The sequence below is a fragment of the Trichosurus vulpecula genome, chromosome 2, assembly GCF_011100635.1.
Source record: "Trichosurus vulpecula isolate mTriVul1 chromosome 2, mTriVul1.pri, whole genome shotgun sequence".
Taxonomy (NCBI): Eukaryota; Metazoa; Chordata; class Mammalia; order Diprotodontia; family Phalangeridae; genus Trichosurus; species Trichosurus vulpecula.
The window spans coordinates 287,506,087-287,531,334 of NC_050574.1; the positions used below are offsets into that span (position 1 = coordinate 287,506,087).

Below are 25,248 nucleotides of genomic sequence, written 5' to 3' on the forward strand. Positions count from 1 at the left end.
TTTCTCATAGTGTTCTGTCCCTACCTCCACATAGATTCTATATGGATTATGGTCATTTGTATAAGTGTCTACTCCCCTACTAGACCATACACTCCTTGAAGGAAAGATCATATGATTATGGATTTGGAGTTTCAAGGAACCCCAAAGGTCATGTAGTTCAACACATCCATTTACCATATGAGGAAACTAAGGCCCAGAAAAATTAATTGATTTGTCTAAGATCAGGCAGATAATTGACAGAGAAAAGATTCAAAGCTAGGTACTATGAAGCCAAATCCATCACTCTTTCCATTGTACTAGTCTATGATTACATAATTTTGATTACATAATTATGATTGCATAACTTTATATATGTAAAATTAGCACCTAGCATATTTTTTTCATACAGAAAACACTTGATAAGTGTTTTTCAATGAACGAGTAGTTAATTTCCACTGGATGTCATATTTTTGCACATAGCAGATTCTTTCATTTTTAATGGTTTCTTAACTGCTAAACATTTTCAGAATATTTAGTCCATATATTATTGTTATCATTATTATTAATTAGTATCTATAAAGCACTTGATTTGCAAAATCTTTTAAAAGTATTTGGAACTCAAAATTTTATAAAAGTGAATATCAAAACTGTCTTTACATGTAATTGGAAAAAAATAATATACTATTAAATGGAAAAAATTAAAAAAAAAATAAAGTGTCTATCAGCAAGTGAAGCAAAAAAAAAAAAGACGTTGTCTCATTTTGATCCTCAAAACAACCCTGGGAGGTAGGTACTATTATTATCCTCATTTTAATGGAAAAGGAAACTGAAGCAGAGGGAAGTCAAGTGACTTGCCCAGGGTCACCCAGGTAGTAAGTAAATACCTGATTCTAACTCAAATCTTCCTGATAGGAGGTCCAGCATTCTATTCTCTGTGCCATCTACTTCCCTTTGCTTTATTCCTCAATCTCTTCAGACCCCTCATCCAAGTGCTATTTCCCTTTGTATTAGCTTCTAACACTGGTTCACTGCCTTGTTGACTGAATGCTGGGTTTGTAGCTTTAAGATGTTCCACAGACTTCAGATACTAAGCTGATTTAGTGCTAGCATCCTCTGGGCTTTCTAGTCTCTCAGCTCCTCGGTGTCCTAAATCAAAGGTGGGCTTTTAATCATTTTACTCAATCTTTTTTGCTCAAACACATTATGGACATGCAGACTTTTTGCTATTTCTTACTTTCCACAGTCCCAATGAGGAGGAAATGAAAGTCTTATTGTCTCTTTCCTTTTTTGGGGGGTTATAAGACACATCTAGATATTCATATGGATAAATCTTTGCACACGTTTCAAACAAAAGAAAACAGAAATGCCCAGAGCTAGCCAATACTGTTTTTTTTCTATGTGATCTTGTTAGACAAAGTCTCTTCTTTGAGAACAATGCTTGTTGACCCCTGAATTGATTAAAATAAGGTCATTTCATTTCTGGAGCTGCTAGGTGGTACAGCAGATAGAGCACCAGTCCTGGAGTCAGGGAGAATCCTCTGCTTGATTTCAAATCTGGCCTCACACACTTACTAGCTTAGCTATGTGACCATGGGCAAGTCACTTAACCCTGCTTGCCTCCATTTTCTCATCTGTAAAATGAGCTGGAGAAGGAAATGGCAAATCATTTTAGCATCTTTGCCAAGAAAATACCAAATGGGGTCAAGAAGATTTGGACATGATTGAACAATAAAATCTCATTTTAGGCTTTTTTTTTTAATGAGGTCTCCCTATCTCACCTAGTGCAGCAGCCTCACTCACAGACAGACTCTACCTCTGAACAGCAAGGGAGCTTTGATTTTCTCCATTTCCAAGCTGAGCTGGTTTGCCCCTCCTTAGAGCCTCATAGGCTTCTGCCTTCAGGGGCTCACTATATTTGTATTGGAATTAGTGAGAACATCTAATCAACTTTAGCCCAACTGCACCTCAGAAATCCCGACTCAGTGCTCCACTAGCCTCAGCCTCCCCAGGAACAAGGATCAAAGGGGTGTGTGGAGGGGAAGCTGTGCTACCAGGTCTGGCTCATTTTAGTTTTGAGAAGCACCCCCATGGTTAGTGAGAGGCAGCATGATACAGTGAAAAAGAGCCCTGGATTTGGAGTCAGAAGTCTAAGTTCAAACTCTGATTCTACTTACTAACTGTGTGACCTTAGGAAAGTTACCTAAACTTTCTTGCTTCAGTTTCCTCCTCTTTAGAATGATAGGGTTTGGATCAGAGATGACCTATGAGTTCCCTTTCAGATCTGAAACTATGCAACTGAAATCTAGAATCCCTTCAAAGTGGAGTGATTCAATAGACTGCGGAAAAACAGACCAGGTGAGATATTCTGGGAACACAACTAATGTCTAATAAAAAAAAAACCCTGAAGAACACAAAGGAGGCTGGTTGAAAGTCAAGCAATGAGGAGATAGACCTGAGAAATGGTAAGCATCAAACAGGTCAAGAAAACTGCAAGATAGGTCAAATGTGTTGACATTTAGGATCTAAGCCAAAGTTGAATGTGGATAGTTCTCTGATTGCTCTAGGGACCAAATCACCAATTTCCATCTGCCCAATTTTATCTCCATCAATTTGAAAAGAGGTATAGTAGTTTGTAATACCCATATTTTCTTGGATCTTCTTTCTTTTTTTACAACATTGAGAAGTGGCCCACAAACACAGAAAGAACTTGATAGCAGGATTTCTTGCTTTGGATTTACATAACCTCAGGGCCAAAGAACAAACTTGGTATTATCCATGATTCTCCAAGGTTGTTGTTTATTAAAATGGAAATTTCTGAGGCTTTAGGTTGAGCTTACTTGTACATGAAAGAACTGCCTCACTGGGCTACAAAGCTATAATTGCTTTCTCTTGCTTCTGAACTAAGTACTCTGTGGCTCATTAATTAACCAGTTTCCCCTCCCCACACCATGAGTGCACCATTTGCCAACCTGTGAGCTCCACAAATTGGGTGTTCCCTGTACATGAGTGTTATCATTCCCTTTAATAATGCAATTCTCACTCAAGTTTCTTTCATTCATTCAATAAACATTTGTTGATTGTTAACTGTGTGCAAAGCATTGTGGTAAGTGCTATGGAGGATGAAAAAATGAAATAGACATAGGGACTACCCTCAAGTAATTTATAATGAAGTAGCTCCTGTCTGTCTCCATGCATGGGAGGGATAAATGTTCACTTGCATGGTATGGGCTGTTCAAAAATATTTTCACTTTTTGGTCATGGCAGCTGAAATCTCCACCACTGGCTTTTTTTTTCTTTTTCTGAAGCCATCTCTAGTAAGTTACTATTAAAATGCCAAATTATACTTGATTAACCTCCTGTTTATATCTTGTATCATCTGTTTACTCTTTAGGTTTCTGATATGTAAAATAATGAAGGCTTATCTTCAACCTCCTCAAACCATTTGTTAGGGATTTAAACACATGAATATAACCCAAGTACCAACCTGGAGCATTTCATAAGACTCTTCATTGACAAAGAGAATGAAAAGTTGGACTGTTTTAAGGGGTAGTGTAGGTAGAAGAGTTTGAGAGGGGAGAGAAATTCTTTTTTTCTGCTTTGAGGAAGGACACTCATGTTTTCAGATACTCTTCAGGACCAGAGAGAAAGAAAAAAGACTGTGGAAGGCAGACATGTAGAGTGTGTGACATCTATCTATCTATTTATCTGTCTATCTATCTATCTATCTATCTATCTATCTATCTATCTATCTATCTATCTATTCTACCTTTTGAATCAATCTAAATGTAGATATATTAGATAAATAGATATAGATGTATATATACATATATAATCTACATGGACAACTCACAAACCATACACACAGACAGATGGGCTTATAGTAAAATTACAAATATGCCACTCATGGAGTTGCGTAGTAGATGTCCTACAGTCTAGGCTAACAGTCTCCCTATTTAAGATGGTGTTTCATTGAAGAATTTCTTTGTAATCAACCTGGACTCCAGCTTGCTTCATCTGGCACCATTAGATTTGGATTAGTCAGGATTCAAGACAGACATTGTCGGCTTAATACTTTAGAGTTTTCCTGCAGGCTGTAGTCATACCCAACTGCTGCTTCCAACATTGAGCTTGACACACTTGTTGATATACGTAATTCATTCTGTGCCTGCTGAATGTCCATATTAGAGCAATTCTGCCAGTCAGATGAGTAAAATTTTCATGTTACTGTAAGTCCTGGATATAGAGAGGAGGCTATCAGTGGAATTCTTCCTATATGTGTATCTATATCTATATCTATATCTGTGTATCTATGTATGTATGTATATATATATATATATATATATATATATATATATATATATATATATGGTTTTCATAGTAAGGCAAGGAATAGAAAAGGTCTGGAGTATGGGGCTTATGAGTAAGGAAAGATTATAGTTGCCACAATGGATTTAGGGGTCAGGGGTTGGGTCAGTGCATAAGGAAAGAGGAAATTGGGTGGCTAAGGGAAGAGAAGCTCCCAAAAGGTCATAGTTGTCTCCTAACTATTGTGTAAATTCCATGAGTTCCGTGAGGCCTAGGATGCTATTAAATATTCTCTCTCTCTCTCTCTCTCTCTCTCTCTCTCTCTCTCTCTCTCAGTTTGTCTCTGTCTCTCTCTCTCTCTTGCCCTTCCTTTCTTCTGTCCTTCCTTCCTTCCCTCCTTCCCTACCTTCCTCCTTTCCTCCTCCCTTCTTTCTTTCCTCTTTCCTTCCTTCCTTCTTTCCTCCCTCCCTCTTTTTCTTTCTCTCTTTTGTTCTTTCCTTCTTTCTTCCTTTCCTTCCTTCCATCCATTCTTTCTTTCTTTTTTCTTCCTTCCTTTCCTTCTCTCTCTTTTTCTTTCTTTCTTTCTTTCTTTCTTTCTTTCTTTCTTTCTTTCTTTCTTTCTTTCTTTCTTTCTTTCTTTCTTCCTTCCTTCCTTCCTTCCTTCCTTCCTTTCTTTCTTTCTTTCTTTCTTTCTTTCTTTCTTTCTTTCACAATGCCTAACACATTCTGCTGCCCTATGAGAATCAGCATAGTTTAGCAAAAAGAAAGTTGAACTTAAAATCAGGAGCCCTGAATTCAAATTTCAACCCCTACCTTAACATTTGTCTGGACATGTTATTGAACCTTTCCTAACATCTCTTTATACCAGTACTTCTCCTGGCCCTTTTACCAAGAAGAGGCCCAGTGCAAAAATCTTTAGTCAGTAGAAGTGAAAACAAAACAAAACAAAATAAAACAATACTTTCTCTCCTTTAGTGGGAAAGATTCCTTTTCTCTCATATGTGCAGTGAACTTCACTCCCTGGGAGATGGCAGCAACATTGCTATACAGCCCCCAGAATCATTATACATTGAAGCATCAGGAGGAACATGTGCAAATACCTGGAAGTGGTAGATGAATGTCAAATTCAGGGAATAGTTGTTCTCTAGTTCCTATAGAATATTAACTGTAAAAATGATATTCATCTAAAATAAGGCTGGAAAGGTGTATTGGAAGCAAATTGTGGAGATCTTCAAATGCCAGGCTGAAGATTGTGGATTTCATTCTGGATGCAATAGAGAACTAATCACTGCATTTTTTTTTTGGCTGGACTGTGACATGGTGAGATGTATGCCTCAAGGGAGGTTATTGTGGCAGCTAGCTGGAGCATGGATGGGAGCAGAGCAATACTAGGATCTGGGAGATTGGGTAAGAGATTACTGCAATTGCTCAGGTGAAAGCTGATGATGACTTGAACAAGATTAGTGGGTGAAAGGAGAGATGTAGAGCGAGAATAGACAACATTTGGTAAGCAAATGGATGTGAGGAAATGATGTAGAGAAATGAGTCAAGAATGATTCTGAGGTACCAGTCTGGGTGATGAGATAAGGGTAAGTTCATCAAAAATAGGGAGATGTTGAATCAGAAAATAGAAGACCGATTGTCAGGCATACTATGATGGGGATTCCTTCGGGGGATGGGTTGGACTAAATAGTCATTGAATTCTCTCTCAACTTGATTTTGTGCCACTTGTAGGAAGGGTAGAAGGGAAATAGAGTGGTGCAGTAGAAAGAGGGCTAGTTTTTGGTGTCAGGGTACCTGTGTTCAAATCCCACCATTGTCACTTCCTAAATGTGTGATGTTGGTCAAGGTCTTAGACTTCTAGGCCTTAGTTTCCTCAATAGTAAAATTAGGGAGTTGGTTTAAATGACCCCAAATATCCCTGTCAACTCTAAATCTATGATCTTATGACTTTCATTCAGACAAGTATGTCATTCTTGCTTAAAGTACAGTCTTTCTTTGTTACTCCCTTCCTCTTGAGTCTACAAATCCAGTCCCTGAATTGTACAGAAAATCTAGCGGTGTGATTTCTTTTACTTTGACATTTGCACGTGAGCAAAGTGTTTAATGGTCATTTTACTTCTGTATGCTTATGACTTCAATAGGTATGGAAAACAGGGTAAAAAGTACAAGACAACATTTCATTTGAAAATGTATACATATATATCTATATATATATCTATACATATAGATATAGATATATATATATATATTGTTCATGCTTAGGCATTTTAAGGCACTTCAGAAGCTCCTTTGGCTTCTAAATCTGCCATTCCAGGGGCCATTGCCTTCCTCTCCCACCCCCACGTGTGCCAGATGTGCCCTAGGACATGAAGCAGCTACTGTCCATCTGTTGTTTATTACTGTAATGGTCTGATCCCCGGAGAGTGGGAGGAAACATGAGAATCCATGGACAGCAACACTAATAAACTCTCAGCCCCATACTTTCCAGTACAAAGTGATTAAGTAATCCAAGATTAGTAAATTAAAAGAATAAAGCTGAAGAAAAAATTGTGAATTTATGAATTTTCATTTATGAATTAACTCATTCCAGTCATAATTTTAGAAATACATGGGTTAAAGAAGGAAGCTCAATTAATAGAGTGGGCACTAAGGGGAAGAATTACTGACATTAGTTATTTCTGTACATTCATAGCACACCCTGGGGATTCTATAAACACTTCCTCTTCAAAATTTATTATACCAGATGAATTCCATTGGCTCATGCCCTCAAATAATCTCTGCTTGTTTGCTTAATTAAGCCATAGTGATAGACTGGGTGGATGTTTCCTGGTAATTAATGATCAGCTGGAGAAACTGAAGTCCTGAGGCAAAACTGTGAAAATATTCAGTTGTTAAAAAAAATGGAGCCAAGTAATTACCTTTTCATGTCTTGATCAGCCGTGAAGTTGAAATGCACATTGTAGTGGTTGACAAGATCCATCTATAGTTCGAGTTACTAAGTTAATCGCTAAAATGCCACCCACAAATAAACAGGAGGCCAGGCAGTAACTCATTGGCTGAATGCTTTCTACAATGCAGGGGATATTTATAGATTATCTATAAGTAAAAACGTGCTGAAAGCAACTATTATTAAATTGTCATACTAAGGACCAAGCGAGGCTTTGTTTTTCTGTCCCCAAAGATCTTTATAGATAGAATATCCATCCAGCTAGGGGTATTTAGGGAAAGTCCAGCCTAAAGGACAGGGAGATACCTTCTTAAATAGCATATAGGTTGAAGCTCAAATTATATTTTTTAGATTTAGATAACAAAATCCTCCACAAAAGTCCTAATCATGTCTATAATAGTTAGGAGGTGATTGAGTCATCCAAGTCTATGCCATAAGAGTGTAGTTCTACCAAGCTAGAAAACTTCAAGTATGGTCCTGTTAAAAATCTCTCTGCTGTCCTAAAATGTAGTATAGAATCCCTCACCCCCAGACTGGCCTCTTGGAGGTGAATTATCTGACCTTGATGATCTATTAAACAGATTAAGGTAAAATTTAAAACAAAAAAAAATAGGGTTCCTTAATCCTATATGGAATGATTTTAGATCACTTACAGATACAACTTTAATTGGTTACTAACATTATGTCTTTGTTCAGTGATTAAGTGGTGCAAAATGAAAAAAGTGTTGGATTTGGAACTTTGGTTCAAATCCCAGCTTTGCCACTTACTAGCTTTGTGACTTTGGGCAAATCATTTAACCTTTCTAGGCCTCAGCTTCCACTGAAACAAAATGAGGGATTTTTATTAAATGGCTTCTAAGAGCCATTTGATCTCTAAATCTGTAATGTTTTGATATGAAGAATTGGCTGAGTTTATTCCATTCTGATCAAAAGACAACAAGAAACAATGTCATGGAGCATTTGGGCATCTTGCCTTGGGTTGCTCAAAAGTATAAACATGCTATCATTAAGAAAATTGCAATGTATATGCCATGTTCAATATACAGAAGACAAAGAAGTAGAAAAAATATATGAAGACTTAGGCAAATTCCTTCAGTCAAAGTCAATGTGTACTTGCTATCTGATTATTTCAATGTGAAGATGAACACAGGGAATGATGGATTAAACATATTATGCAAAAGCTGGTTAGGATTATGAAATTAAAGAGATCAAAGGCTCATAGATTATTTTTTTCCAAAAGAAAATTTGAAAATTTTGTATATAATGAGCAAAGAACCATGTAGCATAAATTGAAACTGATTATATTGTAACAGATAGAAAATATGAGAATCATTTCACTAACATCTTTCTATGGCCAACCAGATCATCTTGATTATAGCAAAGGTCAAAATCAACACCATATTAGAATAAAGATTAAAAGATGAAAGAAAAAATGTTGACAACTATAATTACTCTAACCTGAATGACTAAAATGCTATTGACTCAGGAAAATGGCAAATGGATAAAAGCAAAGGCACAGATTATAATTATAACTTATTAGGGAAGTTTAAATAATATAAAATAGTAGCCTCAAGCAGAAACCAAAAGATACCAGAAATTGCCTTTCCCAGAAAACACTTGATCTTCTTACCAAGTAAAGAGATATAACAGGAAAGAGCAGTTTTGAGAAGAAGCTAATTAAAAGCAATATCACTTCAGAAAACTGTCAAAAGTAGTGTAAGGGGAAATGATTCTTCAGAAATCTTGGCATGAGACCTAAGTCTGACATCCTAAAATATTTATAGATTAAGCTTGAAGAAAGAAAATAAATAGATGTGAAATCAAACAGATTTGTCGGCATTTTTATAGTGACACAACATGAAAATGAGTGAAGCACTGCATTGGAGTTTCATTGTCTGAGTAAATGATACTCTAGTCAAGACAGAAATAGCACTTAAAAAGATAGGAGCATAAATGTTTGATAATAACTCACCAAAAATTTAAGAATTCCATACTGGAAGCATAACAATGTTAAAGGGAACCGTCGGATCAACTATCAAAATATCTCATAGAAAGAAGGATTCCAAAATGACATCAGTACTGATGTGATAACTGACATAATGAAACAAAATATAAAATATCATGGATGCTACTTTTATACTAAAAGGAAGATCAGGAAAACTGCAGCAATCATCAAAACATATCCTCTTTTTTTAATCATATCCATAAATCTCTATGACTAGATCTAGGTTCATATCAAGAATTAAAATCATGAGAATAAACAGACTTCTGCAAACAATTTTCTACAGCAATACATATGTATGGCTATACCTTGAGTGGGGAAGAAAGCAAAAAAGTTCTGTTTTCTTTGCTGTTTGCTGATTATGAAAAAAAGGCATTTGACTCAGTAGAGCAGAAAGTCAAGTTAAAGAGTCTCCTTCAACATGCCTCAAATCTATATCTATATATTAGGATCATGCAGGATTCCTTTCCAGAAACAATTATGGGCAGACATAATGCTGTTCCATAATTCTCTGAGTACTAATGTCGCACAAGCCATACAAAAAAGGAAACATGTTCACCAAAGGTGTTTGTCAGTGGTCTTGGAGGGTATAATATATATTTGTGTGTGTATATGTGTGTCTGAACATGTATGTGTGTATATACATATATGTGTGCATGTATGTATGTGTGTACATATACATACATGCCCAGGTATGTACATATGCATACATACACACATAGATCTACCTGTGTGAGTCAGATATGGGTTTGTCTATGAGAAAGTGAGCTGAGCCTGTTAGAAAATTCACAGATTTTCTTTTCCGCAGTCATAAACTTATTTTCTATATTCCGGTATCTGTAATCCTCTATCAGCAATTATGTTACACTTCATTTCCTCCACTTCTTAACCCATGCAGTTTTACTTATAGGCTTTAATCTAACTTGCATCATTGAAGGACACTAGAAAGATTTTGCTGTCACCCCAAATTCCTTCTCCAACCAATTGTTAATGCTTAATATTCTGAGGTTGTTGTTTCATTTTCTTGAGTGAATGTTGACATGTCAATGAGAGATAGCATGACATTGTGGATACTGAGTCTGTCTCAGTCAGGAAAAGTGGGTTCAAGTCCTGCCCTGATATTTATTTGCAATATAATCTCTGTCAAGTAGCAACTTCTTAGTGTTCCAGCTATTAATTACCAACCAGTTACTGGTATATATTCATAGGGTATGTCTCCTTGCAAAATGCTCCCTACACAAATGAAAGAAAATGTGTGTGCATGTGCGTGTGTGTGTGTGTGTGTGTGTGTGTGTGTGTGTGTGTAAAAGCTGTAGTCATTATAATTTTATAAATGAGAAACTTTCTTTTTAAATTTTTTTTAAATGAGTAAATTTCTAAGAAACTTTCCTGAGTTCAGGCTTTGATATGGAAAGCAGAGGAAAGGGCAAGAAGGCATGGGGTAGGGAACTTAGATGCTAGAAATTTCAAAGACAAAATTTCCTATTTCACAATTTTGGAATGTGATTTTCTGGACTATGATTTAAAATAGAGAATATGAATTTTTGGTGATAGAGGAGAAGAAAACTGATAATAGTCTGACACATACTTTAGATTTGAGGAGTACAGATTTCAAAGGGAAAGATAGGTAGGGTCCTATGACCTAACATTCTTTGGATAAAATCAGCACAGGAGGAATGAAAAGCTAGCAAGAATAGAATTCTGAAGATACTGCTCTTAGGAACAGAGCTCACCATACATGGGGATGCCTGCCCCAGTCACAGGGTGGGAGGAACAAAATTTTCTTAATGACACTCTGCTTTGGGTACCTAGGAAGGTCAGAAGCAAGGAGATTAGAAATTTGCAAAGAAAATGGAGATGAGAGTGAGGGTAGGTGTGGTTGTGTTGGAGACAAGCACCATGGCTATCATAGTGAAATCACTGGGATATGATCAGTCCTCCTACCCTCTGATTGGTTCTTCATATATTCTTTTTGGTACCCTATTAACCAAAGCTAGACGATATGGTCAACAATTATATGACAGAGTCAGGATCCAAAAAAAGATTCCAATAATCTAAAACAGAGAAATCAAACAAATTTCCTGAGGGGGAATTAGATTAAAATGTAATTGAGAAATGTTTAGCAAAATAAGTAATACAATAAAACATAGATAATATTAATTTCTGGCTTTCTAAGTCAAAATGTGGCCTCAGTGATCCATTTCTGTTTGAGTTTGACATGCCTGGTCTAGAAGATTGGTTTGAATTTGACACAATGACATTTAGTAGGGGCAAATTTAAATTTCTAAACATGAATTTTTTTAAAAAAATGACTTAATGACTATGAACTGGTGATGGCATTATTAAATAGCATTTTATCTGACAAGATATCTTGGTTTTAGTGTACTTCAAGCTCACCATTATCAATAATGCAAAATGATAATTTTAAAAAGTATGCAATTTTAGAAAGAACTAAAGAAGCCATAATATCTAGTCACATGGCCTAGTACTAAAGAACCAGTCTGGAAGTTAGGAAGATATTGGTTCAAGTTCTTCCTCTAGCATAGCCTACCTAGGTGAGCCCAATCAAGTCAGTCCTTCGGTGCCCAGGCAAGTCCCCAAGATTAGAAGTTGTAGAATAGTTACATATTTCCATCGATGCAGGTAATATCTTAGCTGGAAGTGGCTTACAGCCACTATCAATGAAACCATATATCCATAACTTTAAAAAAAAAGTCCAGAACAAGAAAAGTGATAGGCCTATTTTACTTTGCCTTGTTTAGAGGATATCAGGAATATCGCATTCTGTTCTAAGCACCATAGTGGTAGAAGGCTAATGATAAATAAACTGGAGTACCTCTAGGAAAGTGAAACCAGAAGAGTGAGAGGCCTAGAGATTGTGATCAAGGATCAATTAAAGAAATAGAATTCTTAGCCTGGAGAAGAGAGGACTTTAGCTGAGACATTATAGCTGTCTTCAAATATATTAAGGTTTTTCAAGTAGAAGAAGGATTACATATACATGTGTGTATGTATGTATGTACGTATACATACATAGACTGGCTTCCTTTTTGGCCTTAAAAGATAGAACTGGTTGTAATAGGTAGAAGTTACTGAGTTGTGCTTGATGTCAGGAAATATTTCCTAATTCCTGAAGCTATCCAAAAATGAAATGGACCAGGGAGGTGGTAGACGTCTCCCTCTTCTTTAAGGGAGTGCTGGATAAACCACCCCTCCCCCCTTTTAAAATGTATTTTATTCTGGACTTAATAAATAAATCAAGCTTTCCATAATAGTAGAATTGAAAAAAAAAAGATGACTGTACATGAAACTACAAATCTATTATATACAACTTGCTATTAATTTTAAATATATATTAAACTTATCATGTAACTTTTCCCTCCTTTTTTCTTCCTCCCCCCCTTGAGATCATTACCATTAGACACAAATATTTATATATGTAAATATAGATGTAAAATTATTCTATACATACTTCTACAATTCTATTTATTGGTTCTTTCTCAGGAATTAGTAAAAGAACTAAAAATCCCCTATTCAACACTAAGTTGGAAATCCCCTCCCAAAAAGGTGATATTAATAAAATTAAGTGTAAGAGAACAACTGAATTAATAAATAAAATTAAGAGTTGGTGGCCCTTGTTGAGGATATGACTAAGAACCAACTCATTCAGGCCCAGTCTGTACCTGGTAGATTCTGAGGCCTCAACCAACTTAGATTCTGTGATTTTGTTGAGGACTGGCCTTCCTCCTCAGGTTACTTGGGACCCTATAGAAAAAGTGAAGAAGAAGAGTGCCAAAAAAAAAAATGAGCTTTCCTCTGACCATCTCTCCTTCCATGAAGATTTCCTCCATTCCAACTCCATTACCTGGATCTCCTTCCTTCCTTGAAATTATCCAACATGAAACATGTAGCACAGAAATACTCTTTTGTAGATGCTCAAAAAGACCTAGCAGATAAATGACTTGCCCAGGGTCACACAGCTAGTATGCATCAGAGGCAAGATTTGAAGTTACAGCTTCCTGGTTTTGAGGCCACATCACCATCCATTATGCAACACTTTCAAGTGAAAGGAATTGCCATTATAATATTATAACAGCCATGACAAGGTCTTTCCATTCACAAGATTTGTAGCTTCATGCAAGGATATAAGATGGCATAATAAATAAAGTACCGGACTTGGAATCAGGAAGACTTTAAATTCAGATAATTTGCAGCTGTGCCCCCTAGGGAAGTCAATTAAAAAAGTTTGTCTCAGTTTCCTCACATGTGAAATGTGGATAGCAATAGCTCCTACTACCTAGAGTTGCTATGAAGTTAAAATAAAAAGCTATATGTAAAATGCTTTGCAAACCGTAAATGGCTATATAAAATGTTAGCTATTATCTATCATGCATTGTCCTGGTCACAGTCTAAAATGGAATACAGCTTGGACATGGAGATAAATTTGGTGTCTGTGCAATATAAAGAGAATAAGGGAAGGGAACAAAGGCATTTTTTTTTCTTTGAAGTTGGTAGGAGGGAGCTCAGTTGACCCCCTTCTCTGAGCACAATGAGGACTGAGCAGATTAGATGTTCACAAAGACAAAGTCAGGCTTTTGTTTACAGGACCACCCAGACACAAAAGGTCTCTTGGGGTTTCACTTCCCTGGGAGATTTCTAAGCAACAATGACTCATCTGTTTCTATGTTTTTATCTTACTGTTCTTTTAAATCCTGTATTAAAAACTTTCTTTTATACTTTCTGAGAACTAAGAAGGGAATTTTGCAAATATAAGAAAACAGTCAATCGAAGAAATTTTCTAAGTAAACTAATCTATTGCTTTTGGTAATGTAATGTTAATAACAGTAAAATACTATCACAAGCATTATTTTCAATGTTCATAACCAGGGGTTCTTAGACATTGGGTCTGTGAATTAAAAAAAATAACTGACTTTCATGGAACTAGCACAGTTATGGGTCATGGTAAGATCTGATGTATAATCATACGGCTGAGAAAAAGTAAAAATGTAGGTCACAGGAGCTGAGCAAGTTGATGAATCTGGGAGGCCAAGGTATTCAAGTGAACATCATTGTGTATATTGAAAAATTCCTAAGTACAAAGGCAGAATTTATGTCTAGAGGAAGACTATGAGCCAGGCATTGGCAACCTTGAGAAAGAGAAGGGATGAGTGATCTGGAAGGTGATATGTGACAATAATCAGAACCTGGGGAGAGAATTCTGGGAAGATGGCAGAGTAGATCAGGAAATTGCAAGCTCTCAAGATTTCCCTCCACAAAAAGAGAGAAAACAGCCCCTCAGGGCAAACATAGAAAGGTAAAAAATAAGCAAGAGAAGGGGAAGAACATAGTCCTCCTGGGACAACTGCAGAAGATCTGAAGAAAATCCCTGGAAAAGGTTGGGTCCCCATCAGGAGTAAACACCTCCAGTCTATGGTCTGCTTAAATAACAAGCACAAAGTCAATTAAACAACAAGGGCAAGCCTTGGGGTTAGCTGGGTTGGGAGGCTACCTCCACCCCAGCCAAAGGAACTTTAACCCCCAGGACAGTGAGGGGAGTTGGGTTTCTGAGCAGTAGAAGATCTAGGGAACCTCTGCTGACATGGAATGCTAGATCCAGCTGTGGTGCCAAGACATGGTGGGGGTGAGAAAGAATCAGCATAGCTCCATGAGTCCAGAAGTAGTAAGGTGGGGACACTGCTGGCTGTAGGCATTTACAAGACGCTGGAGGCCCCATTCCCCATACCCCAGGACTAGAGGTAATTACAAAAAGTAAGCTATTACGAAAATGCACAGGCAAAGGAGAAAGAATCCAACCACAGAGAGTTAATACGGGAATAGAGAAGATTGGGTTCATCTTAAGAGGAGAATAGTGAAGCAAAGAAACCCTCCTCAACCCCAAAGAGTCATGTGAAATGGTCACCTGCCCAAAAAGAATTCATAGAACTTAAAAAAGACTTTAAAAATCAAATGAGACAGATTGAAGAAAAACCAAAAGAAAAAAAAAAGAACAATCCAAGAAACAAAACTAGGAAAAGGAAGTCAGCCAATTAGAAAAGGAGATTCAGAATTTTAAGGAAGAAAATGACTCTTTGAAAATGAAAATTGGCTAAGGGGAAGCCAGCAAAATTATGAGACCAAGAAATAACAAAACAAAATATAAAGAATGAAAAAAAAAATAGAAGAGAATGTGAAACATCTCATAAGAAAAATGACTGATCTGGAGAACAGGTCAAGAAGAGAAAACATAAAAATAATCAGACTACCTGAAAGCTATGATTACAAAAAAGAATCTTGATACAATAATACAAAAAATAATTAAAGAAAATTGTCCTGAAGCATTAGAACAAGGGAGAAAAGTAGAGACAGAAAAAATCTACTGATCACCACCTGAAAGAGATCCTATGAGGAAAACCCACAGGAATATTTTAGTCAAATTCCAAAACCCCCAGCTCAAGGAAAAAGTATCAGAAGCAACAAGAGAAAAAAACTCAAACAATTTACATATATAGTGTCACAATTAGAATCATACAAGACCTAGCAGCAGCAACAGTAAAAGACTGAGGGTCTTGGAACACTATATATCAAATAGCAAAAGAAGTGGGGCTCTGGCTGAAAATACCATACCAAGCAAAGTTAAGCATAATCCTGAAATTTTTTTAAAAAATGCTTATTTAAAGAATTTTCAGACTTTCAGGACTTTGTTAAAAAATATTTGAACTTAGTAGAAGATTTGATATACAAGAGACAAAAGAAATATAAGGTACATGCCAAAGACCAATTACAATGGACTCAATAAGGATAGACTGTTTAATTTTTGTGTATGTAAAATGTAAAACGTATGTCTAAGATTGTTATTAGTAATTGGGTAGTTTGTAAAAAAGATTGGGATTGACCTGAGGATAATATGACTTTAAAAAGTAAAACTGTTTAGGAAGAGATAAAATGAGTAATTATCTTATACAAATGAGGTGCAAGGGGAAGAGCTGACACAGAGGAATTAGATGGGGGAGCGGGGCTATGACTTCTGGAAACCTACTTTCATCAGGAATGGGGGTTCAAGAGGGAACAATACATATGCATCTAGAAGAGTATAAAAGTCTAAATTTAGAAAGAAATAAAATGCTAAGTGTATAGGGAGGAGAAGAGGACAAGGGAGAAGTCTTTAGAAGGGAGGGTGAGGAAATAGGTTAAAGGGGGATATAGAAGGGTGTTTAGATTAATGGGAAACGGAGGATAAGGGAGGGATCTTTGGAGGGGAGGGTGAGGGAATAGGTCAAGGGATGGTATAAAAGGGTGTTTAGATTTACTGGAATGGGAAGATAAGAGAGAGATCATTGGGGGCAGGGTAGGTGAAGCAATAGGAGGGCAAGGTAGTGAGTGAAGTAAAGTGGAGGAGTCAGGAGGCATAGCAAATAAGAGATATGCCCAAACATAAAAACAAAGATTAAGAGTAGAATCTCTTAGGGAAAGTATATGTTTATATATGTATGAATGTATGTATATGTATAGGTATATATCAATATCTATATATAAATATATATATAGATTTTGTATATTAATTAATTGTAGCCTCCAGGGGGAGGTAGAGGGGAGCAAGGGGGGAAAGAGAATAAAGTAAAAAGTGTACAGCAGAGAACATGATGAGCTGTGCACATGACATATTTTTCTTTTCTTATTTTATAATTATGTTTTAATATTTAGGTTTATAATATTTTTTCTTTTCTCATATATTTAAGTCTTAGTATTTAAGTTGAAAAGAAAAAAAAGAATCTGGGTTGGTTAATTCAAACTAATGGAGCAAACGTCAGAGGCAAAATGACGCTGTTAGAAGGAATGCAATAGATTTTTCAAAGTACCTTTTTGTAAGATTTTTATCCTATTTTTTTCTTCCCTTCTTCTCTTCCTTCCCACCTCCTCAAAACAGCAAGCAATCTGATGTAGGTTATACATATGCAGTCATGTTAAACATTTCCATGTTAATAATGTTATGAAAGAAGAATCAGAACAAAAAGGAAAAACCAAGATAAAGATAAAAAAAAAACAAAAACAAGAGTGAAAATAGTATACTTTGATCTGCAATCTGACTTTCTCTGGATGTGGATAGCATTTTCTATCACAAATCTTTTGGAATTGTCTGGTATCATTGTATTCCTGAGAAGAACCAAGTCTGTCATCACTGATCATCATACAATGTTGCATTACTACGTACAATGGTCCCTGGTTCTGCTCACTTCATTCAGCAACAATTTATGTAAGTCTTTTCAGGTTTTTCTGAAATCCTGCTGCTTATCCATAGCATTCCATTACACTTATATAACAGAACTTGTTCATCCATTCCCCAAATAATGGACATCCCCACAGTTTCTAATTCTTTTTGCCACCACAAAAAGAGCTGCTATAAATATTTTTGTACATGTAAGTCTTTCTCCCTTTTTTATGATCTCTTTGAGATACAAACCTAGTGGTATTGCTGGATCAAAGGGTATGCACAGTTTTATAGCCCTTTGGGCATAGTTCCAAATTGTTCTCCAGAATGGTTGAATGAGTTCACAACTCCACCAACAATATATTACTGTTCCAATATTCCCACATCCAACATTTGTCATTTAGAAGGAACGTATTAGAAATGAGAGTAAAGATAAAGGAATCCTTCCATGTAGGAATTGATATATCACCCTGGGAATTTATGTGTGTCTGTGTGGGGGGGGTTGGTAAGGGGGACTGGGGATGAGAAGATAAGGAAAAGAGCACTCAGTAGTGGAAGTAGTAGCATGCCAAAGGATGCTTTCCAATAGCATGTGAAATTTAGAGCATCGGTGTCAAACTCAATTAGAAACAGAGACTAATTAACTATACATAAGGATCCCTGAAGCTATATATTGAAATGGTTTTAAAATAAAATATCTAAGTTTAATTCTATTTTTTATTTTGTTAAATATTTCACAGTTACATTTTAATCTGGTTTCTACCCCATTCTGAGGTATTGTAGGTAACATACAGGTAAGGCTGTGAGTTTGACACCTCTGACGGAAACCATTCTAGAATGAATGGGGAGTTGATTAGTGATAGTATTGGTATTCCAGAGAGTTTACTACGAAATTCATTAATTCTGTGACTTTTTTATTTAGTTGGAGGTAATCTATGTTTGTTTGGTTACTTTCAAGTTGTATGTAAATCAGTTCGTATTGTCACTATAGTCAAAGGTTGGCCCTTTTTAAGGAACTCAAATGCATCCTTTTGTAAAATGAAGAATTCTCTTTTCAAAATAATCAACCCTATTTATTCTTATAATTATGAATTTTCAAATTTTTTTTCTAGCAAAATGTATCATTTAAAATATACACATCTTGAGATGTTTAAATGTCAAGTAATCATCTCCCAGGGAAATGTGGCAGCCATGGCAACTAGAATAGCACACTCTGCAAAGATGCTTACAGGACAGTGGGGTAGGTGGGTCGCCATTAACCTTCTTGTGTCTGACTTCAGAAAAGAATCTGCTACACAAAACAGCAAAAATACATGCTACACTTTTGACTTTCAAAAACAAGTCAATACTTAATCCCAGCAGAAAATCTGCTTTAGGGATCACCTGAGTTTGAAGGCCATCAGCTTGAAAAAAACACATTTTGAACACTAATCTTATTTCCTGCAGGAGTAATACCTTTTGAACATACCTATGGAATATACCCTAATACAGCAACAAGCAGCTTACAATGGGTCTTAGGTTTTCAAATTATTTTTAAGGAAGAGAGTCATTCAAAATGTATTACAATAAGCTTTTAGGAAACAAAAAGCTTAGTGCAAAAAAATGGGGTCCTAAGGCTTACAGGATTTAAGGTCTGCAATTAAACATGCGACTCAAGAAATCATATATGTCCTTATGAACCTAGTGCACCCATGAACATCACTTTCTGGAATGAACTTAGGAAAACAGTGAGGGATTCTTACCTCCATATTCCTGAATATACACTCTCACAATGTAGAGTTTCTGTTAGCTTTTTTTGGTTACCATACCACATTATTGTCTCCTATTGACTTATATTTCACTAAAACCCTTGGGTCTTCTTCAGATGAAATCATATCCAGACATGCTTCTTCCATCTTATACTTGTGAAGGTGGTTTTTTTTTAAACCAAATATAAGATAATATTTGTTTCTGTAAAGTTTTATCTTACTGGATTTGACTCAGTATTCTAGATTATCAAGATCGTTTTAGAATCCTGACTGTTTCCAAATATGCTAGCTACACTCCCAGTTTCATTTCACGTGAAAAAAATGCCACTGATGTCTTCATACAAAGAATTGACAATAACATTAAACAGCATAGGGCTAAGCCCGTATCTATGGGGGGACTCTCCACTGGAGACCTCCTGCCACTTAACATCTGCACATCCTAGTTTTCTCATATGTAAAATCAGGTTAATGATACTTGTATAACCTACTTCAGAGAGTTGTTATAAGGAAAGTGCTTTGTACACTTTAAAGGGCCATATAAAGGATGTTATCATTAACAAAGAAAAAACAATGTGCTCTATTTTCCCTTTCTATTCTTTTCAGTTTTAAAAGAAAACTTCTCCCTCCTTATTCCAGCAGATATGTATACATATATGTATATATACATATATATATATACATATATTTGTATATACATACATATATATATATATAGCACATCTCTATTTTATATTTCTTGATGATAGCTATTTTTAAAAAATTCTATTTTGGAAAACTTTTGCAACTGGTTATATTTACTATAATGCCAACTTTCTCTTAAGGAAAGTAAACTAGCAAGTAAAATAAAGTTTAAAACTGAATAATAACTAAGTGAAGTGCTTTGTAAATTAAGAAAATAAAAAACTCAGTGTTACTTTATGTATGAAATAAAGTGCTACACCTGAAGTCAAGAAAAACAGGGTTCAAATCTGACCTCAGACACTTAATAGCTTTGTGACCCTTAATCTTTGCTTTTTCATTTTCTTCATTGGTAAATTGAGGATAATAACAGCCCTTACCTTCTGGGGTGGTTGTGAGGATAAAATGATGTATTTGTGAAGTGCTTATCAAAACTTAAGTCACTACATAAATAATTGTTATGTTTTATATTATTATTATTGTTATTCAGACAAAAATAAAAATAATTTTCATTACACTTATTACAGACAATCATAGAATTAGATTCTGGCCCCCAAAAATGTAATGCATGCAATGGGAACAATGGAGATTCTTCTAATATAACATATTTACTGCTGCATTTGTTAGATACTAACAGGTATAATGGGTAGCTAGATGGCCTAGTGGCTAGAGTGCTGGGCCTGGAGTCAGAAAGGCCTGGGTTCAAATCTGATCTCAGACACTTATTAGCCATGTGACCCTGGGCAAGTCATTTAACCCTCTTTACCTTAGAAGCAGCTAGGTGGTTCTGTGGATAAGAACACTGGGCCTGGTGTCAGAAAGACTTAGTTCAAATCTGTCCTCAGAAAATTACTAGCTATGTCACTTGGGCAAGTCATTTAGCCTTAGTTTGCTTTAATCCACTAGAAGAGTTGGACTGAACAGCAAAACATTATAAAAAATGGTACAACCAGTATTCAGAATGAGGCTCACAGTGGTATATTGTCAATAGGCACACAACTTCACTTCTCTTCATACTGATGGTTGGTTTTTGTTTTGTTTTGGTTTTTTGTGGATGGGGGCTTTTTCTTCTATGCTAAAGTCATTCTTAGTGCTGTATGTTTTCTGAATCTCTTCTGAAGGTAATCCCTTGATCATATTTGAAACAATTTTGCATGTCACGTCAGGCAAATCTTTCATGTCTAAGTAGAATGTAATCAAAATAAGTTCAAAGAAAGTTCCTGGGACAACTTTTAAAACTTCTTGGTCCCAAACAGGGATGTCATCTGTTTGCTTCTCTTTGTTCCCATTGTCATCAGAAGGATAAGAAAGATCAACTTTGTGATGGGTGCAGCCCTGAATTTCAGTTTTTAATCTCAATGAATTAACATTTAGTAGGAGAACTAGGTCATCATCCACTTCATTATCCATTCCCAAATCTTCTAATATGCTCTTGATAGTTACAGACTTTTTTTTTGATTTCAACAGCAACTACAAATATTTCTCCATCATAGCTTTGCAAATTAATTGGTTCTATGTCTTTGGAAACTCCAACAGGCAGGCATGAGCTAAGGAGCATGCAAAGTGAAAGGACAGACCCCATGGCAATACAAAGCATCACATTCACTACAAATATCTATCTATTCTTTGAATAGCAGATATATTCCGTCCTCTTGCGCCACCAGATCTGACCATGTCATTGGTCTGCTCAAAAAGCTTCTCGGGGTCCCCATTACCTCTAAAATAACATGCAAATCCTCAGCTTGTTATTTACTGATGAGTTGAAAAAATATTTTAAACCAAAAAAAGCACCAAATAAAATAGAAATTTCCATATATATGTTATAGAATAGAAGCAAATTATACAGGAATTCAATATCTATCATGTAGATATTATCTTTTTTAAATACATATTAAATGCATACTTTTCAAGACTGCCCGCTTGGGTATGACTTTCACTATCCTTCCTAATATTCTTTCTCTAACTTTTTTTAACCTTATCCCCAGAATAAGGGCAGCTAGGTGGCTCAGTGGATAGAGTATTGGAAACTGGAGTCAGGAAGACTTAGCTTCCTGAGTTCAAACTCTGCTTCAGATGCTTACTAGCTGTGTGACCCTGAGCAAGTCATGTAACCCTGTTTGCCTCAGTTCCCTCATCTGTAAAATGAGCTAGAGAGGGAAATGGCAAATTACTCCTGTATCTTGCCCGAGAATGGGGTCACAAAGAGTCAGTCACAACTAAAATTTATACGCAACAACAAATCTCTAGAATAGTCTTTAGCTTATCTTCCAAACTAATTTCAGATTACTCTTTGACCTGCCGGCTATTCCTTAAATTCAACATTACATGTTTCACTTCTTTGCTTTTTCACAGGTTATTTTGCATGCCTAAAAATACTTCTTCCTTTCTAGCTCTCACAGTTCTTAACTGCCCTCAAAGCTCTTCTCAGGTCTCAAGTGCTACTATTCACAGGAAGCTATTGTGAAGTAAGTTCAAATTTTATTTTGCCTAGCAGGTTCAAGTTTTTAGTTTATTTGTTTTGTTTTGTTGTTGTTTAGATGAAACAGGCACTCTTGGACCATCAAATACAATTAAAACTACTTTAATAATTGTTGCGTAAAAACACATAATACAAAAAGAAAAAGTATATAAAACACAACTCCCATTCCGGAGTCAGAAATTGAAAGAATAGCCCTGATGGTAGTTTGAGGTCAGGAAAATATTTCTGCTGACTTTCTCCACCATGGGCCAATCTTTTTATAGTTCAAACCTTCAGGCCTGCAGAGCACTAGGTGGAGCAGAGCCAAGGGGCAGGGCAGAGGATTGGCTCTGCCCCTAGAGTTATTATAGCCCCAGGAGCCGGGCCAGGCTCCCTCCACATCGTATCCCTTAAAGACAAGTACCTAAAATTTTTCTGAGGGGTCTTTCATCATTAAAACAAGCTGAAAACATCAATAATACTTTTTAAGCAGTAGGGAAACTAATGTCAGCAGCAGTTAATAATAATCTACAATAAAATAATCATGATGGAGCAGCACCAGAAACATTAGTTCCATGTAATGGATGAGATGTCCAACCTTGTCTTTCATGCCCAGGCCTATATTAAATGAATTAAAATAGCCAAGAGTTGACAGTTCTTTTATATACAACCAGCTTTGACGGTACCAGGAATCAACTACTACCAGGACCACATTTTCCACCTCCCTAGGAACCTGATCAAGGGGATAATTGTTTCCTTTATAAGTGTCTATTGGAGGCCTGCCATCTTATATGGAGGCTTAACTCACCTTCACCTTATCCAGTGACTCAAAATCTCCACTAAATAAACCAAATGATTCTCCCTTTCCTACAGGTGAATTCCAGTCACCACATATATAAAAAGATAATTTTAATCCACTTTTGTCATTATAAAGCAAACCTCTTCCCAGAACTCCATCCCATTGGTTGCCCAAACCTTTCTAGGAGGGAAATATCTGAGCCATTTTAGGAGGAAAGGAAATGACCAATTACGGGGTACCAGAGTTGTGGTTAGCTGAGCCCAGAAGGAGTGAAGCCCCCCCAAGCAGTGTGTCAACATCAAGCTATTAGATTCTGTAAATAAGGGAGTAACTTTATACTTTGTCTAGGCTGCGGTTGAAGTGAACTTGGTGTAAGTGCTTTGTAAAAAACACTTTCAGTTTCAACCCACTCTCTCCAAGGACAAAGGGAAGGCTGTGCCTCTGTTTTTTTTTTTTTTTGTGGGGGAGGCGAGAATATGCTTATACTTCTTATCTTGTTCTTCTTAATTAATATCTCTTTTGTAAAAGTTAATAGATTTTAGTTCGTTAAATGACTCTGGAGCACTACCCGATAGTATTGAAGATATTGAGGTAATACTAACTGGTACTAATTAGATGATATTGGAGAGATAATTGACAAAGTTATGTTAAGGAGAACATACTAGATGAGCCTCAAGCCAATTGCATTTGAAAGAAACCTTCAAGCCCTTAGGGACACATAAATCTAGAACCTTGACAGGGAGATATAGCCATGCTCTGCCAATACTAGTGAGAGTGGGAATTGGGATGAGGACTTTCAGACCTTATAAAGGGTATGTGTTTATCTGGGTATATGTTGCCTATATATAGAATGTAAGTTCCTTGAGGACAAGGATTCTTTTTAATTTTTCTCTTTATATATCCGGCACCTGGTGTAGTGACTTGCATATAATATGTACTTTCCTTCAAATAAACAAAGATTAACTGAGTATCTACTGTGTATCTAGCACTGTGTTAGGAGCTGGTGAAAAAGAAGAAAGAAAGAAGAAAGAAAGAAAGAAAGAGAGAAGAAAGAAAGAAAGAGAAAGAAAGAAAAAGAAAGAAAGAAAGGGAAGAAGAAGAAGAAAGAGAAGAAGGAAGGAAGGAAGAAGGAAGGAAGGAAAGAAGGAAGGAAGGGAAGAAGAAAGAAGGAAGGAAAGAAGGAAGGAGGATAGGAAGGAAGAAAGAACAGAAAAAATGAAAGCAAGAGAAAGAAAGAAAGAAAGAGCCATGCCCTCATAGAGTGACATTCTATTTAAATATGCTTCTTGGTTTAATGAATTAATGAACTGGCTTTTCAGAGTAAGGATCTGTTTAGTTCCTATGTTTGCAGTAGTAGAAAGGAAGGAAGAGACCATGTGCATAACTAAGTTATTTAAAATGATTTTTAAACAGCCTTTTTGCATATGAAAGACTGCCAAGCTCTCTAGGAAAAAAATGTATGTATCTATATAAACATAAGACCATTATCAGAACTTGGTGCCACCACCTACATCTACAGACGATTTAAAAATACTGAAACACATCTTAGTTCAAATTCTTGCAACCAAATATTTTAATATAAGTTTGTACATTATATAAACTTCATAGTATAATGAACAGAGTAAAGATCAGGATAGTACCCTCAAAATTATTCTCTTTCAGATCTTGCACTCTAAAATTCCCCTCTCTGACTCTAATCTCCTGTCATTGCACCCTCTCCATTCCCTTGATCCCCTCCATAAATATTCTTCACCTTATTGTGACCTTTGGTTCCTCAATAACTTTTTTTCTCAGAATCGTCAAGCTTTTTCTGACCAGATTTATCAACTGATGTAGTCTTTACCCTGTAGTTAACCAGTTCTATAATACCTTTGAATCCATCAACCCCTCAACTATCTGTCATTTCTGTTCTACTAACCATCATTCTTGTGTTACTTCTACCATCTGCATCCTCTTCTCCTATTTAGGAGTTGCCACTCATTTAGAGAGGAAGTCGTTAAATTGTACTGACTAGGCTCACTGCAAATTGATGCTATTTAACCTCCATTGAGCCCTCAATGCTGAATGGAATCCTCTTATTCATCTCATAGACTTTTACACTTCCTGTGGGAACAGGGGCTGTT

At 36.2% G+C, this 25,248-nt stretch overlaps 1 pseudogene; it reads right to left on the reverse strand.

Annotated features, from left to right (window-relative positions):
* Positions 1-20,879: 20,879 nt before the first annotated feature.
* LOC118837029 lies at positions 20,880-21,450 on the reverse strand (annotated as a pseudogene).
* Positions 21,451-25,248: the final 3,798 nt, after the last annotated feature.